The 12178-nt window shown below is 40.8% G+C and overlaps 1 protein-coding gene across 1 annotated transcript in view; it reads right to left on the bottom strand.

The window, feature by feature from the left end:
* EML1 (echinoderm microtubule associated protein like 1) overlaps window positions 1-12178 on the bottom strand; it is a 130685-nt gene that overhangs the window by 86082 nt on the left and 32425 nt on the right. The gene's annotated exons all lie outside the window — the stretch shown is intronic.

Genomic DNA, 12178 nt, shown 5'->3' with positions numbered 1-12178 from the left:
GCCCCTGCGGGGGGAAATGCCCGCCGGGCGGCTCCGAGGGTGAGCCAGAAGCACGGCCGCGCAGGGGAGCGACTGTCTCTGAATTGAAGGCAGAAGTTTCGCGGCAAGTGCCGGGGCAGGCTGTCAGCTGGAGAGCGCAGGGCACCTACAGCCTCGGCATCCCTCCGTGCTGCAGCAACACTCTGCTTATTGCTGGTTTAGCTGACGCTCTCGCTTCTTCCACTGAAGCAACAGACTGCGTGTAGTTGCACCTTACGCCCTCCACGGATTTCAGTGGCGATTCAGCTGGCTACAGGATAGAGTTGTCAAGATAATGCTGCAACTGACGCTCTCTTACAATAACAGGAAAAAAAAAAGATGCATACTGTAATTTGCTAGGGCATTTTATACAGTTTTAACTACCTAGTTTGAAGAATATTACACACTTTTCCAGTATAGAACACTGAAATAATTTCAACTGCTTTTAATATTTTTAGCTAGGTATGTTTATAACGTCCATTCGTGGTGAGATGAGGGTAGTGGTACAAAACTGGTGGCTGGTAATACTGTAAAACTGTTTTATACCTTACGGGCTTCGATTTCTGTGCTAGGGATGTTGAAGTGTCAAGTGACTGAAAGGCATTTTTATTTCAAGCTCCTCAAGGGACACAAGAAAATAGTGCATTCCGTATCTATAGCACCTTTCATCTTGAAAAATGCCAAAGCACTTAACAAAGCACATCTTCGGGTCTCAGTCCTTTCAGGAGCTTTTTGCAGGGCAGTTCCATCATGTGGATCCATTTACAGGCATGGGTTCGGTATATACGAGTCTTTTCACCAACCACTAAACCATGGTAGTGCTAACACAGAAATACGCTATAAAATTAGGCAGAGATATCGGTTCCATATTAAAGCGGAGTGAAAAGTGCTCCCTCCTGAATTGCCACTGCCAATATCGGTCGTGTTGAAGTCATCTCCAACACAAGTACTTACACAGCCTGATGGTGCTTAACTTGTATCTGACAAGAACAACTGCTTTTTATAGCTGTGGGCTGTAAAATAACAGAGATTTGTGGTAGTTTAATTATATAAAAAAAAAAAACCAAAAACCATGGAAGAGAAAATTATTTTTAAAATACTAAAGACAATAGATTTTCTTAATGTTTTAAACGAGCAATTATTCTTTCTCATCTTTAAAATTAATGCAGAGCCCTTAGGTTTTCTCATGACCTTTTCATTCATAAGCCATCAAACTTTTTGAAGATACCATATTGTTCTAAAAAATTGTACACACAGAAACACATACATGCATGGGATTTTTGGCAGACAAGTTACAATAATAGAAAAATGAAGCTCATTTTTAATACAAATTTTAATCAAGAATTTCCTTCATTTTAAAATGTTATTGCCGTGATTAGGTTATTATTTTTGAGGTTGAGAAGTGTTTTAATGTGCTGATTTCCCACCAGCTTGAGACGGTTTCAGCACAAGTAGCATGCTTGCCATAAGATGTTGATGTTAGCTTAACCTATACCTCCTTCAGATGTGCAAGTTTTGGCAAATAAATCTATGAAATCTATGCTATCTAAAAGTATTATGTCTGTAGTAAAAAATGTGTTGTCAGTGAGAATGCTACAAAGGTAAGAGAAGTAAGTGCCCAATAACTTTTACGACATCTGCCAAAGCAGCAGAAAGGACAAAAAGGAGCAATGCAGCTCCATTTCAGGGAGCGGAAATTAAGTCACTTCGAAACTCAAATCTAAACCTGATCTGAAGGCGGCATTCTTAAAGGAAGATGCAACATCTAAAACCTTAGAATAGATTACCCACCAAAATTAGTTGTAAAGGTGTCAGTGAAGCCTATCGTCTCACCGCACTGCAAATCAGCTCGGTGATGTGACAGAAAATGATCTCGGCTCCAGTCTCTAGATGCTGTTATGATGCCATTATATTCTGAGGGCAAGGGTCAGAAAAGGAAAACAGTTTCATAATTTAATTGCAATGATTTTGAGACCTGTTACAATCTTATTACGCTAAACTGCACCACAAGGCACAAAATGAAAAATTCTGTCTGGCTGTGGGAACAATGGGACAATGGATCAGAAGGATGCATTAATGTGTCTCTGGGAAGTCTGCTGGTATGGTGAAATGATGAAAATGCTTCTTTTTATTGTCCATTTTTCAGTAAAGTATAGGTTTAATCATTTGTACAGATCAGAGCTAGTGCATCGGAAAATGGGAAATCATAGAGATGGGAATGTGGCACCCTGAGCAATATAGGGGACTGATGTAACTGTAAGGGATTTGTTGCTGTATGTTTGTGCACGCTTACTGTTGGCAGTGTCAGAAACTGTGTGATGTTACATTTTTGAAAGCTGTATTTTGTAACTAATGATTTAAGTTTCATTTGTATTGGGTGGTGTAATACAAGTGACTATTTGCTAAGTGAGAACAAAAGAGCTTTTACCCATCCCTAGCTGAATTTTCAGGAGTTAATACTCCAATTTTAGGACAAAAAAGCCTTGCTTTCACTTCCTGTTAATAGGCTATAAAAAATAATTTTGATGTTTTATGTATTCCTGTTCCTTTTTTATTTCTATTTGTTCTGCATTACTAATAAATACAAAAAATACCCTGCAGCAGGTTCATATCAGAAGTATTGTAGTTCATAACTCTCAACAGTATAGATATGTATAGTATTATAATATAATGTTATAGCTGACAATACTCTCAAGTCAAGAGCAAGCTGTCCCAGTCACCACATCAATATAAAACAAAGAAATCTGAGTTAGTTACAGTATCCTCTGAAAATCCACTAAAATAGCAGACACTGATTATATAAATCTTATCCCTGTACTGTTTACATTTAACAATAATGTTGACAGAAATAGCCTGATATGAGCATGTTTTGCCTGGCTGGTAGAGAAAGGCTTTTGAAGAGGGACTTTCCCTTCTGGTTCACTTCTGTGGCTCTGTCATCTGACAGTGTCAGGCTGTTCCCACCATTTGGTGAGAGTTTGGACAGTCTGGGTCTGTGCTGAATGCCATTGCCTTCAGCAGGCCTGTCTGGGGAAAGAGGTGATGGCACTTGGTAAGGGAAGGACATTGGGATTTGGATGTCGGTGGCAAAGCCTGCCGTGCAGAGCTGCTAATGGCACAGGTATAGTGGGCCCTTCTTTGCAGAGTTTGCAGGAGGGGAAGGCTCGGTTCACCACAGAGGCTGGAATGTTCTTCTTTCAGGTCAGTGCAGTGCGTGTCTGCTGAACGGATCAGGAAAGCTTGGGCGGCTGTTGCGCACGCTGAACCTATTTTGTAACTAGAGAAATCTTCATCGGGCAAAGCATCTAGCGCCATCAGCCAATGTGCTGGTTTTGCTAACATTTATCAGTGGATATAATTATAACATCTGTTTTACTGTGACTAACTTTTGAAGAGCCCCTCAAGCTCTTTAGCAATCATTTGGTAGGTCACGTTTACTGCAGCGTGATCAAAGGGAGCTGAGCCCAGTTCTGTAGCTCACTGTGTTTCCATTTAAGACGTAAGAGTCCATTTCAGCATTTACAGTCTGTCTTAATGCAGCAGTCAGTCCCTGCTCGAGCCTGGAAGGTTTTAAATTGCATGTTTGTTCAAGTTTTGCTTTTCCTCTGAGTCAGAGGTTTTATCTATTGAAAAACTGAAGCACTGCAACACTTGGTGCCTGGCCTCAGCCTACAATCCAAAACACAAGGTACCACGCGTGCGCTTCTCCCTGAACCATCTATCACTCGTTCAAAACAGAAGAAATGGGCACCTCTTGCAGCCGTTCACCACCAGCACTGGGAGTTAGGTGGTCTGAAAGCTGGCGTCGGAGCACAGACCTTGTTTCACCAGCGAGGTGCTCTACCTCAACCTTGGAGGACACGGTGCTTCGGCAGGAGCCGGGGGCCAGCGCGGGGCAGCCGTGATGCCCAGAAGCAGCAGCAGGCTACACACGGCAGGAGCCCCAGGGAAGGAAGAGCCAGCGACAGGGTTTTAGGCACTGCGGGATGAGGTCGGCATTTAGCAGAGGGGCCTCTGGGGTTAAGTTTTGGATTTAGCGGCCTCAAGTCTGCTGAAATCCTGATTTAGACAGATTTTTTTTATATTTTTGTTTGTTTGCCCTTTCTCTTCAGCGAACAGCAGCAGAGATTGTTTGGGGTTTTAAGATAATTTCATGCGGCGAATAAATTGCCTTTGTTCTTCAAAAGCGGCTTTTCCTCACCACTAGACTATCTCCAGGTGCGATTCTCTGTCACAGTCCTATCATAGGCTCAAATAAGGATTTCCTCTCCTACTGTGGGGTAGGAAAGGACGAAGTGCCTTGCCGCCCAGTCTCCTTTGTGAAAACACTTCAACTGCTGGAATAATTGTTCATTCTAAATAGCAGGACTCCAGCATTTCAGCCACAGCAGGGGTCTTCATGAATGTCACTACAAAGCACGCTCCATGCATGTGGGAAAGATAGGGTATAAGGGGAGGATCACCATTATGCCAGCACAGTCTGAGCACATTAAAAATACAATATAACAAATGTGGGATGAAACCATCAAAGGTATGCATGTTTTACAATCCAAATGAAAATATGTTGCAATATGTCTATATACATCATGTTGTTTCGAATGACTTATATTGGAATTGTGGAATTTTCCCTATAATTAATAAGAATATTCTTAATCATACTGCCCAGGAAAAAAAATACTGCTTTGCAGATTGATTAATTTGTAAATACAAAGGGAAGGCTTTGAAGATGAAAAGAATAATGCTTTGCACATCTATGACTCTTCCCATTCAAAGATAGGAGGCTGCTCAGCAAACAGTGGTGCTTTCAGACTTGCATCACCTTTTTGAACTAAATGTTGTCTTTATTTTACATATTTGGAAAATGAGAGGGAAAACATGAGACAGCTAGTCATGCTGGGAAGGCAGTGACAGAATCAAACCAGAATAACTACCAGTTGAGTGCACTAACCATTAGACTACCCTGCCTGCAAACTCTGAAGGTATTACTTGTAGAGTTTATTATGAAATGCTTTCAAGCATAGTGCCTGCAGTAGAAATACCCTTATTTTTGTAAGGTCCCCTAACAAGTTGGGTTCAATGCACTTCAGTGTATGTAATGGCCAACTGTGGACTTGTTACATCCATAGATATAACATAATGATACTAAACTGATGGGAAGCAAAATACACTACAGATACACAGGAATGCAACTCCTTTTCCACCTTCTGTGCAATCTGTGTGGGTGGGAAACACATTTCTGAGATATTAATACTGAGAGATTGATGTGAAGAGGTGCAGTGATGGATGGCATCACCCAAGGAAATGATCCATCCACTCTTCAAAATTACTCCTTAAAAGTTTTCAATTCTAGCTCAGCTCTGCAACCGTGTTTTTGGTGGCTTCAGCCCTCAACAGAGGCTGAAAGCTTCCACTGGAGCAGAGCTTTTTGAGATCTGTGTGTTCAGGGGCAGGAATCCTACCTCCTGCGAGAGTGCCTTCTCTGGTTTCAGGTACAATAGCTTTGGCACAGGCTCACCAGTTCACCAGCCAAGGCACAGGAGGGTCACCCCTACAGGTCTGTATCACTCCCCATGGGGAATTCCGTCCCAGTAGAAGGAGCTTTCTGGCACCCACTGAAACCTCGGGGAGCCCCAGGCATGTAGGTATTGAGAAATGCTTTCAGCAAGTATGAAAAAGACATGCTTTTGAGTGGCTAGCACCACATCAACGCTCCTCCTGCACGTGGCTGAAATCACTGATTTTGTTTTAATTTTTATGTTATGATTATAAACATGTTACTGTGACAATAAATATTCCAGAGGTCTATTTTATGCATATATTTGTCATATTTATTACAATTTAATATCTGGTTTATACAAAGCCACAGCAATATAAATCTATGCCTTCTGAATTATATTACAGAAGAATAAGAGCAGAGCAAACTATAATGTAGATATATTTTTTTTAAATAGTACTTAAATAACAGCATAGCAAATTGATCATTTAAGGTATACACAAAAATTGCCATTTTTTAACAGTGGTACTAAAATAGTCATTCTGTTCAATTTTTAGAATGAGCATTTTAATTTAACTGTAACAATTTACAAGAATGTGTAAAGCTCAGAAGTAGAAAACAGGATATATGTCCAAAGGATATATGTCAGCTACACTGTGAGAGTCTCTCAGTCTCTCTCCGCTGCAAACAGATACCCACAGTGGCCATGGACAGAGGGAGGTATCTCAGCACTATTTCTTCTGTTCCCTGGTCGATAGGATGGTGGTTTAAGCTTGTGCCTTATCAGAACTGATATCCATAATTTCCCACCTTCCCATGTCAGTGTTTCACTGTTTTCAGGATCCAGCACAATTAAGGGCCTCTCATGGGAACCAATGCATACTAGGAAAATTTACTGTCAGCCATGTAAATAATAAAGCACACATAAAAATGTATGTGTAAGATGAAGCACCACATCCGTTCAATATATTAATGTTAGAAGGGGCTAGCCAATCTCATTAGTGTTACTTCCTACATTTGCAATAAGAGCTAAAATTGGTAATTTATGTTACTGGAAATTTGCCCAGATATGGAAAATGAATTATGGCAAACGTCTTCTGAGAGGTAGTTGGGAAAAGTACTGCATTTCTTTTAGTGATTTCATATGTTATGCTTGCTTTTAGTTAGGGGCTTATTGGAAAAGTTAATTTGCACTACTAAAAAGTCATAGAGAGGTTACCTGTAATCCTAACTCCTGCCATCACATATGCCCATTTACCACCTCAACTAACCTAGCTTCATGTTTTGCTTATCCACCTCCTGTGTCTTTCATCAAATACAATATTAATTACACCAAAAGAGGTAGGGGAAGAAATTCCATTTGTATGGTGTGTGTTATTTCTGCAGGGGACAATAGAAATTCCACTGGTTCAAACTCATTGAATTTCCATGAGCTTCTCCAGAGCGGGTGGAAGAGCGAGAGGGTGGAAGGCAGGATGACCTACAAGGGACAGGCAGGAAATTCAGCCCACTACACTCGCAGATTCCTTTGATATCTGCCAGAGCCTGAGACCACCTACATTGAGACCTTCATCCCTCCACTGCTTTTGCTGCCTCAGCCCATTTCTGCTTTCCCAGTGCAAGATCCCAAGACACAACCTGGGGATGGAGGAAAACAGTTAAATCATCAGCTAATCTAAACTTGGCTGGCTCAAGAAAAAAGCAATAGGCAACAATCCTTTCCTACAGTTTTCAACATTACTTTTCACTAATATCCAGCACGGACTGCAGCTTTTATTTTTTGTGGGTAACTACAGTTTTGTTTTGAATTAAACTTTTTTATTTACTTTGGAACAGAATTTGGCTTGGAAGAAACTTTTTTGTTCTGGTCTGTGCAATCACCCAAGGCCCACATTGTGATCAAAGCAATTTTGTGTTACGTGTTTTTTCAGAGTAATTTCTTTCTACAGATTCATAGCAAGTGTATCCAGAAATTTAGATAAATTCCACTTTTCATCTCCTTTTGACATATAAAACTTAAGAAATAAAATGCAACAAAGTAAGTGGTTGAACCAAAGAAGCCTTCAGTGAATTGCCCAGGAACATGAATAGACATCGGGGTTTAAATTGTAGGATCAGGTCCATACAGTAATAAAACATTTGGCTTTTGGGGACAGAATGCCGGTTGTTCTTAAAACACCTCTGCCAGGCAGTGCAAGGTGTAGGATTACTAATCCTCCTCAGGGGAAGCCATGCGTGGCATTCTTCTCTTTGGTGGTGGCATTCAAGAGAGTCCTGGACGGAGGAAAAAGTAATAGGGGCAATAATGACAGTCTCTGAATGAAGCCCTGAGAAATAGCCCAGGCCCTGCTGCCTGGCTGCCAGCCATCCAAGCATGAAGAACAATCGTGCATTTGTTTTGGATACCGAGTCACCTAATTTCAAAAATGCTTCCTGATGCAGCCCTTTAATTCTTAAGTATTTCACCACCTGACGTTTCTCTCTCAAGCTTTCAAAGAAGCAAGAGAAAACCAAAGCTACAGATAAGGGAAAGGAGGGAAACTAAAAGGATTTTGTCATTAGTGCAGTCATAATTCAAGCAAAAAAAGGCAAGAAGACAAGCTCTTTTCAACTTTTTGATGCCCGATAACCCCTTCTTGTCCCACCACTTTCCAACAGAATAAATGCTGGAATAAAGAATAGAATGAATCTCAAAAGAAAAATATGTATTGTGTGCCATAAATTCTACAAGCAGATGCAGCCATGAACGAAAGAATTAAGAACATAAAACCCCTGCAGTGTGCACTGGCTGATGAAGGGCTGGAGGTTGCCAAGGGACACTGCATGACCACCATGCAGTCCAAGCTAGGGTCTTGCTCTAAACATCAGCCTGCAGCCCTGTCATGCAGGGGCTTGCTGCCTTTTCCTTTGCATTTTTCCTCTTAAACAGCTCTTTTACATATCAGTAGCTGTTTAATGAATGTTTTGGCCATAACCAGCTTGTGGTATATTTTACAGATGTCTGAGAAATCTTGTGATGAAGAATTTTGCATCTTTTCCCCAAACCATCCCTTCAGACAGATATTCCCACATGAAGGTGAATGAATCCCCATTGACTAAGGGATGGGTAGAATAGGCCAAGGGCCAAGTCTTCACCTGCTGTAACTTTGCACAGCACTATCAGCTTCAGTTGAAGTCTTGAATTCATTACTTTTTATTTGTTAGAAAAAGTGTTATATAACTTTATGGTGCTATATACAGAAATAATTACAAACAACCTAGCTAGCTGCTTAATGCTCGTCAGAGACTTCATTCAACTAAACACATTTTTGGCAAAAAGTCAAAACCTTAGATCCAGATTTCTCAGATATACACATCTATAATATCTCCCCATTCCTTCATGACATCTTTTATTTCAAGACATCAGCAGCTATTTTCTTATTCAGCAATCATTGCAGCAAGGAAAAAAAGCTTAGCAATTCTGACGCAATTTAGTGTCATACAACCAATTAAGAAAAAAATGCCTTTCAAAGAAGTTGGTGGCATTCATTTCATATCAGTAAGATGTTTTAAAGAAAACCTTTATAAGACTGTGTAAAAGGACATTTGCCAGCTTCACTCTTTTAAATGTCATTTGGTGACCATCCAAGAATAAGGAGTAAATAATACTTTGTGCTGGAAAATAATACATATGACTCATGATTTTCAGCTGTCATACATGTGAACTTGTGGAAAATGATGCAATTTGAGACCAGAAGCAGAGCGAAATATCTGTTTGCATTCAGCTCTGCCGAGCAGAGGGGAACTGCCAGAGGACTGCAGAAAAAATGTCCTTTTCTCTTGCCAGTGTCCTCCATGGGCTATGTCCTTTTTGGAGTTAGATGGTTTTCAACCAATAAAATTAGGGGAAAGTCTTGATACAATGTAGCATTTTGTACTTTTTCCATTGGCCTGATGAAGAGTGTTTGCTCTGTCATTCATTCACCATTTCCTTCCATGTGAAATTAGGAAATATGGCATATGAAGACTGAAACCCAGGATTTTTCCATCCCTGCATGTTTTCCCTTGGAGCTCAGAAACTCAAGTTATCCCAGTGTAGAGGAAGGAGAGGAAATGTAGTAATGAAGTCCCTGGCTTCACCACAAGCCCCTTTCTGACCCGAACAGAAGAAAGTATATGGAAAGGGATTGAACTCTTCAGGATAAGTATAGATGAATGGCAAAAGTATGTTGAGGTAAAATCAGAAAGACACAAAATAAGATACAGGCAGGGACAGTGAGGGAACAAGATGTCATTCTACAAATGCATATGAAGAAGGCCAGAAGAGTGCTGGTCCACTACTCAGAGGTGCAAGACAACTATCAACAGATGACGCGAGGAAGGTACAAATGGTTAATGACTTTTTTGTATCCGTCTTCATTAAAGCTGTATTTCAACAAATGTGTTAAGCCAGTGCTGTTGCTGAAAAATGCAGTTACCCTCTCCCTGCTCCACTCTGTTCCCACCTCTTTGCTCCCTCCTGCATCCCGCTGCCACAGCAATTTGTAAGGGCATGCAGGGATCTGGATGGGGGATCTGATCCAGATGAAAATTAACCTAGCAAATAGATGTTTGTTACTAGGATCAATGAGTTCTGCGGTTTGATTCATCTCATGGCAGCACTGTATTCAAATAATTTTTTTCAAATTAGCTAGACTTGTTAACTTCATCCTATGATGTTTAAAAGGCAGACTGATCCCAGGATGGGTAGTTACTGTCTCTGAGTGACTAGATGTAGAGGGTGTCAGAGGGTCAGAAATAGGAAAGCATGGCGCCTGTCTTTAAATTGGGGAAAAAAGAAGGAGCTAGGAGATTATCGATCAGTCTGGTTAAATTCAATTCCTGCCCCAAATTCTAGGATTTTTTAAACAATTCATAAGTCCCTAGAAGATAAAGGGGAAGTGGGTAGCATTCAGCTTTAGTTGTAAGAACAAAGTCTGTCAAACCAGTCTAGTTCCTTCTATGTCTGTATTGTGCTGTGGACAGGGGAAAGGCAGTTGGTGTCATATAACTCAACTTCAGTAAGGTTGAAGTTCGCACACTCATGGCACTCTCACAAGCAAATAAGGAAAAGCAGCCTTGCTGACCCTGCTATACCTGTTCTAACAGGTGTAAGACTGTTCAGGTAATTATACCTAAAAAGTGACACAATATGGAAGGATGTATGAAATACGATTCTGCACAGTTTTGTCCTTAGCTCCATTATAGTCCACATTTTCATTAGTGACTGAAAAAGAGAGCAGAAGACATACTTAGTAAATGTGCAGGTCACAGCTTGGGAGCTCTGCAAGTATGGTAGTCAATAGTCAGATTAAAATTTAAAAAAAGATCTTGGCAGCTTGAAGGAACTATCCATAAAAGCAAGATAAAATGTACTAAGGACCAGTACAAGGGACTACATTTAGACAGGAATTATCTGCTGGAAGGTGGGTAATAACTGGTTAGGAAATAACTTGACCAAGGGTGGACCACAAACCACACATTGAGTGAGCTATGTTATGCAGAGTGGAAAAGGCAAGCATCATACTGCAATGGACAAATAATCCTGAAAATGTATGAAGAAATCCTTCCACCCTATTCGCATTAATAATGCCTCAGTTGGAGCATTTAAGCCCAGTTTAAGTTGTATCGGGAAAGATTCTCATTCAGGTTAGACATTAGAATAAAAAATCTTTCCATCTGCAGGGGCAGTAAAGCACTGGGATAAGTTGCCTGGGGAAGTTACAGAGCATCCATGGAACATCTCTAAGATAATTTTAGAAAATATATGTCCTGTTTGATGTGATATAGCTGGTCCTGCCTTGGGTCAGATTGACTAGGTGAACTCTCAAAGTCTTTTCCAGCCTAGGTTTCCTGAGAGCCACCTCACCAAGTTATTGTCCAACCCATTAAGCTTTCTGGGGAACAGTAGCTGCAGGGCCACTTCCATGGGCATTTTGCTGTTGTTCTTCTCACATAAGATTCACAAGTAATTGGCTGGAGTGCCTCAAATAATCCCGCTTTGCTTACAAAATCTCTCTCAGTTGCTATCAAGCTGGAGTAATATAAATTAGGACACTGCTCCATTTTTCTCTTCTGAGGAGATCAAATCTTGCCCCCATTTAAGTCATTGGCAATATATTCCTACCACCCCCAAGAGCAGCTGATGAAGAAAACAGTTTAGTTGGTGTCATACCAGAAAATAAAGTTGATGATACGCCAAAAAATTGAGTCACTTTTCTGAGCACTCATGTCTATGGTGCTACTATTCTGGGGGATAGTGGTGGAGAATCAGCCTTTCTTCTCACGGTCACTGGTGTGTGTCAAGTCAGGTCAACATGAAGCAATCACAGTCCACTAGCGCTCGTTATAAAATGAGCTAATACCCCTTTCCCTCTTATGAGAAGGTACAAAGCAGAGTCAAAACTTGGCAAAAAATCACTATCAATCACAGTTGCAATAGTGAAATGCTAAAAGCCTGAGTAGGCATCAGGACTGAGGTGTCCTCACTGTCTGCTTCCAAAACAGTATGTGGGATGTCTGGGATTTCGTTATTCTACTCTGTTCCCTTTTTTGGATCCACTCCTATGATGCTCATATGGACAGGCTGATGAAGTAAAAAGGCTATTCACACTGACTGCAGTATTTGCTTTCAGTTAAAACCGTCTA

This window comes from Haliaeetus leucocephalus, unplaced genomic scaffold, assembly GCF_000737465.1.
Source record: "Haliaeetus leucocephalus isolate CR32 unplaced genomic scaffold, Haliaeetus_leucocephalus-4.0 Scaffold932, whole genome shotgun sequence".
NCBI classification, from domain to species: Eukaryota; Metazoa; Chordata; class Aves; order Accipitriformes; family Accipitridae; genus Haliaeetus; species Haliaeetus leucocephalus.
This window is presented reverse-complemented; position numbering and strand designations above follow the sequence as displayed.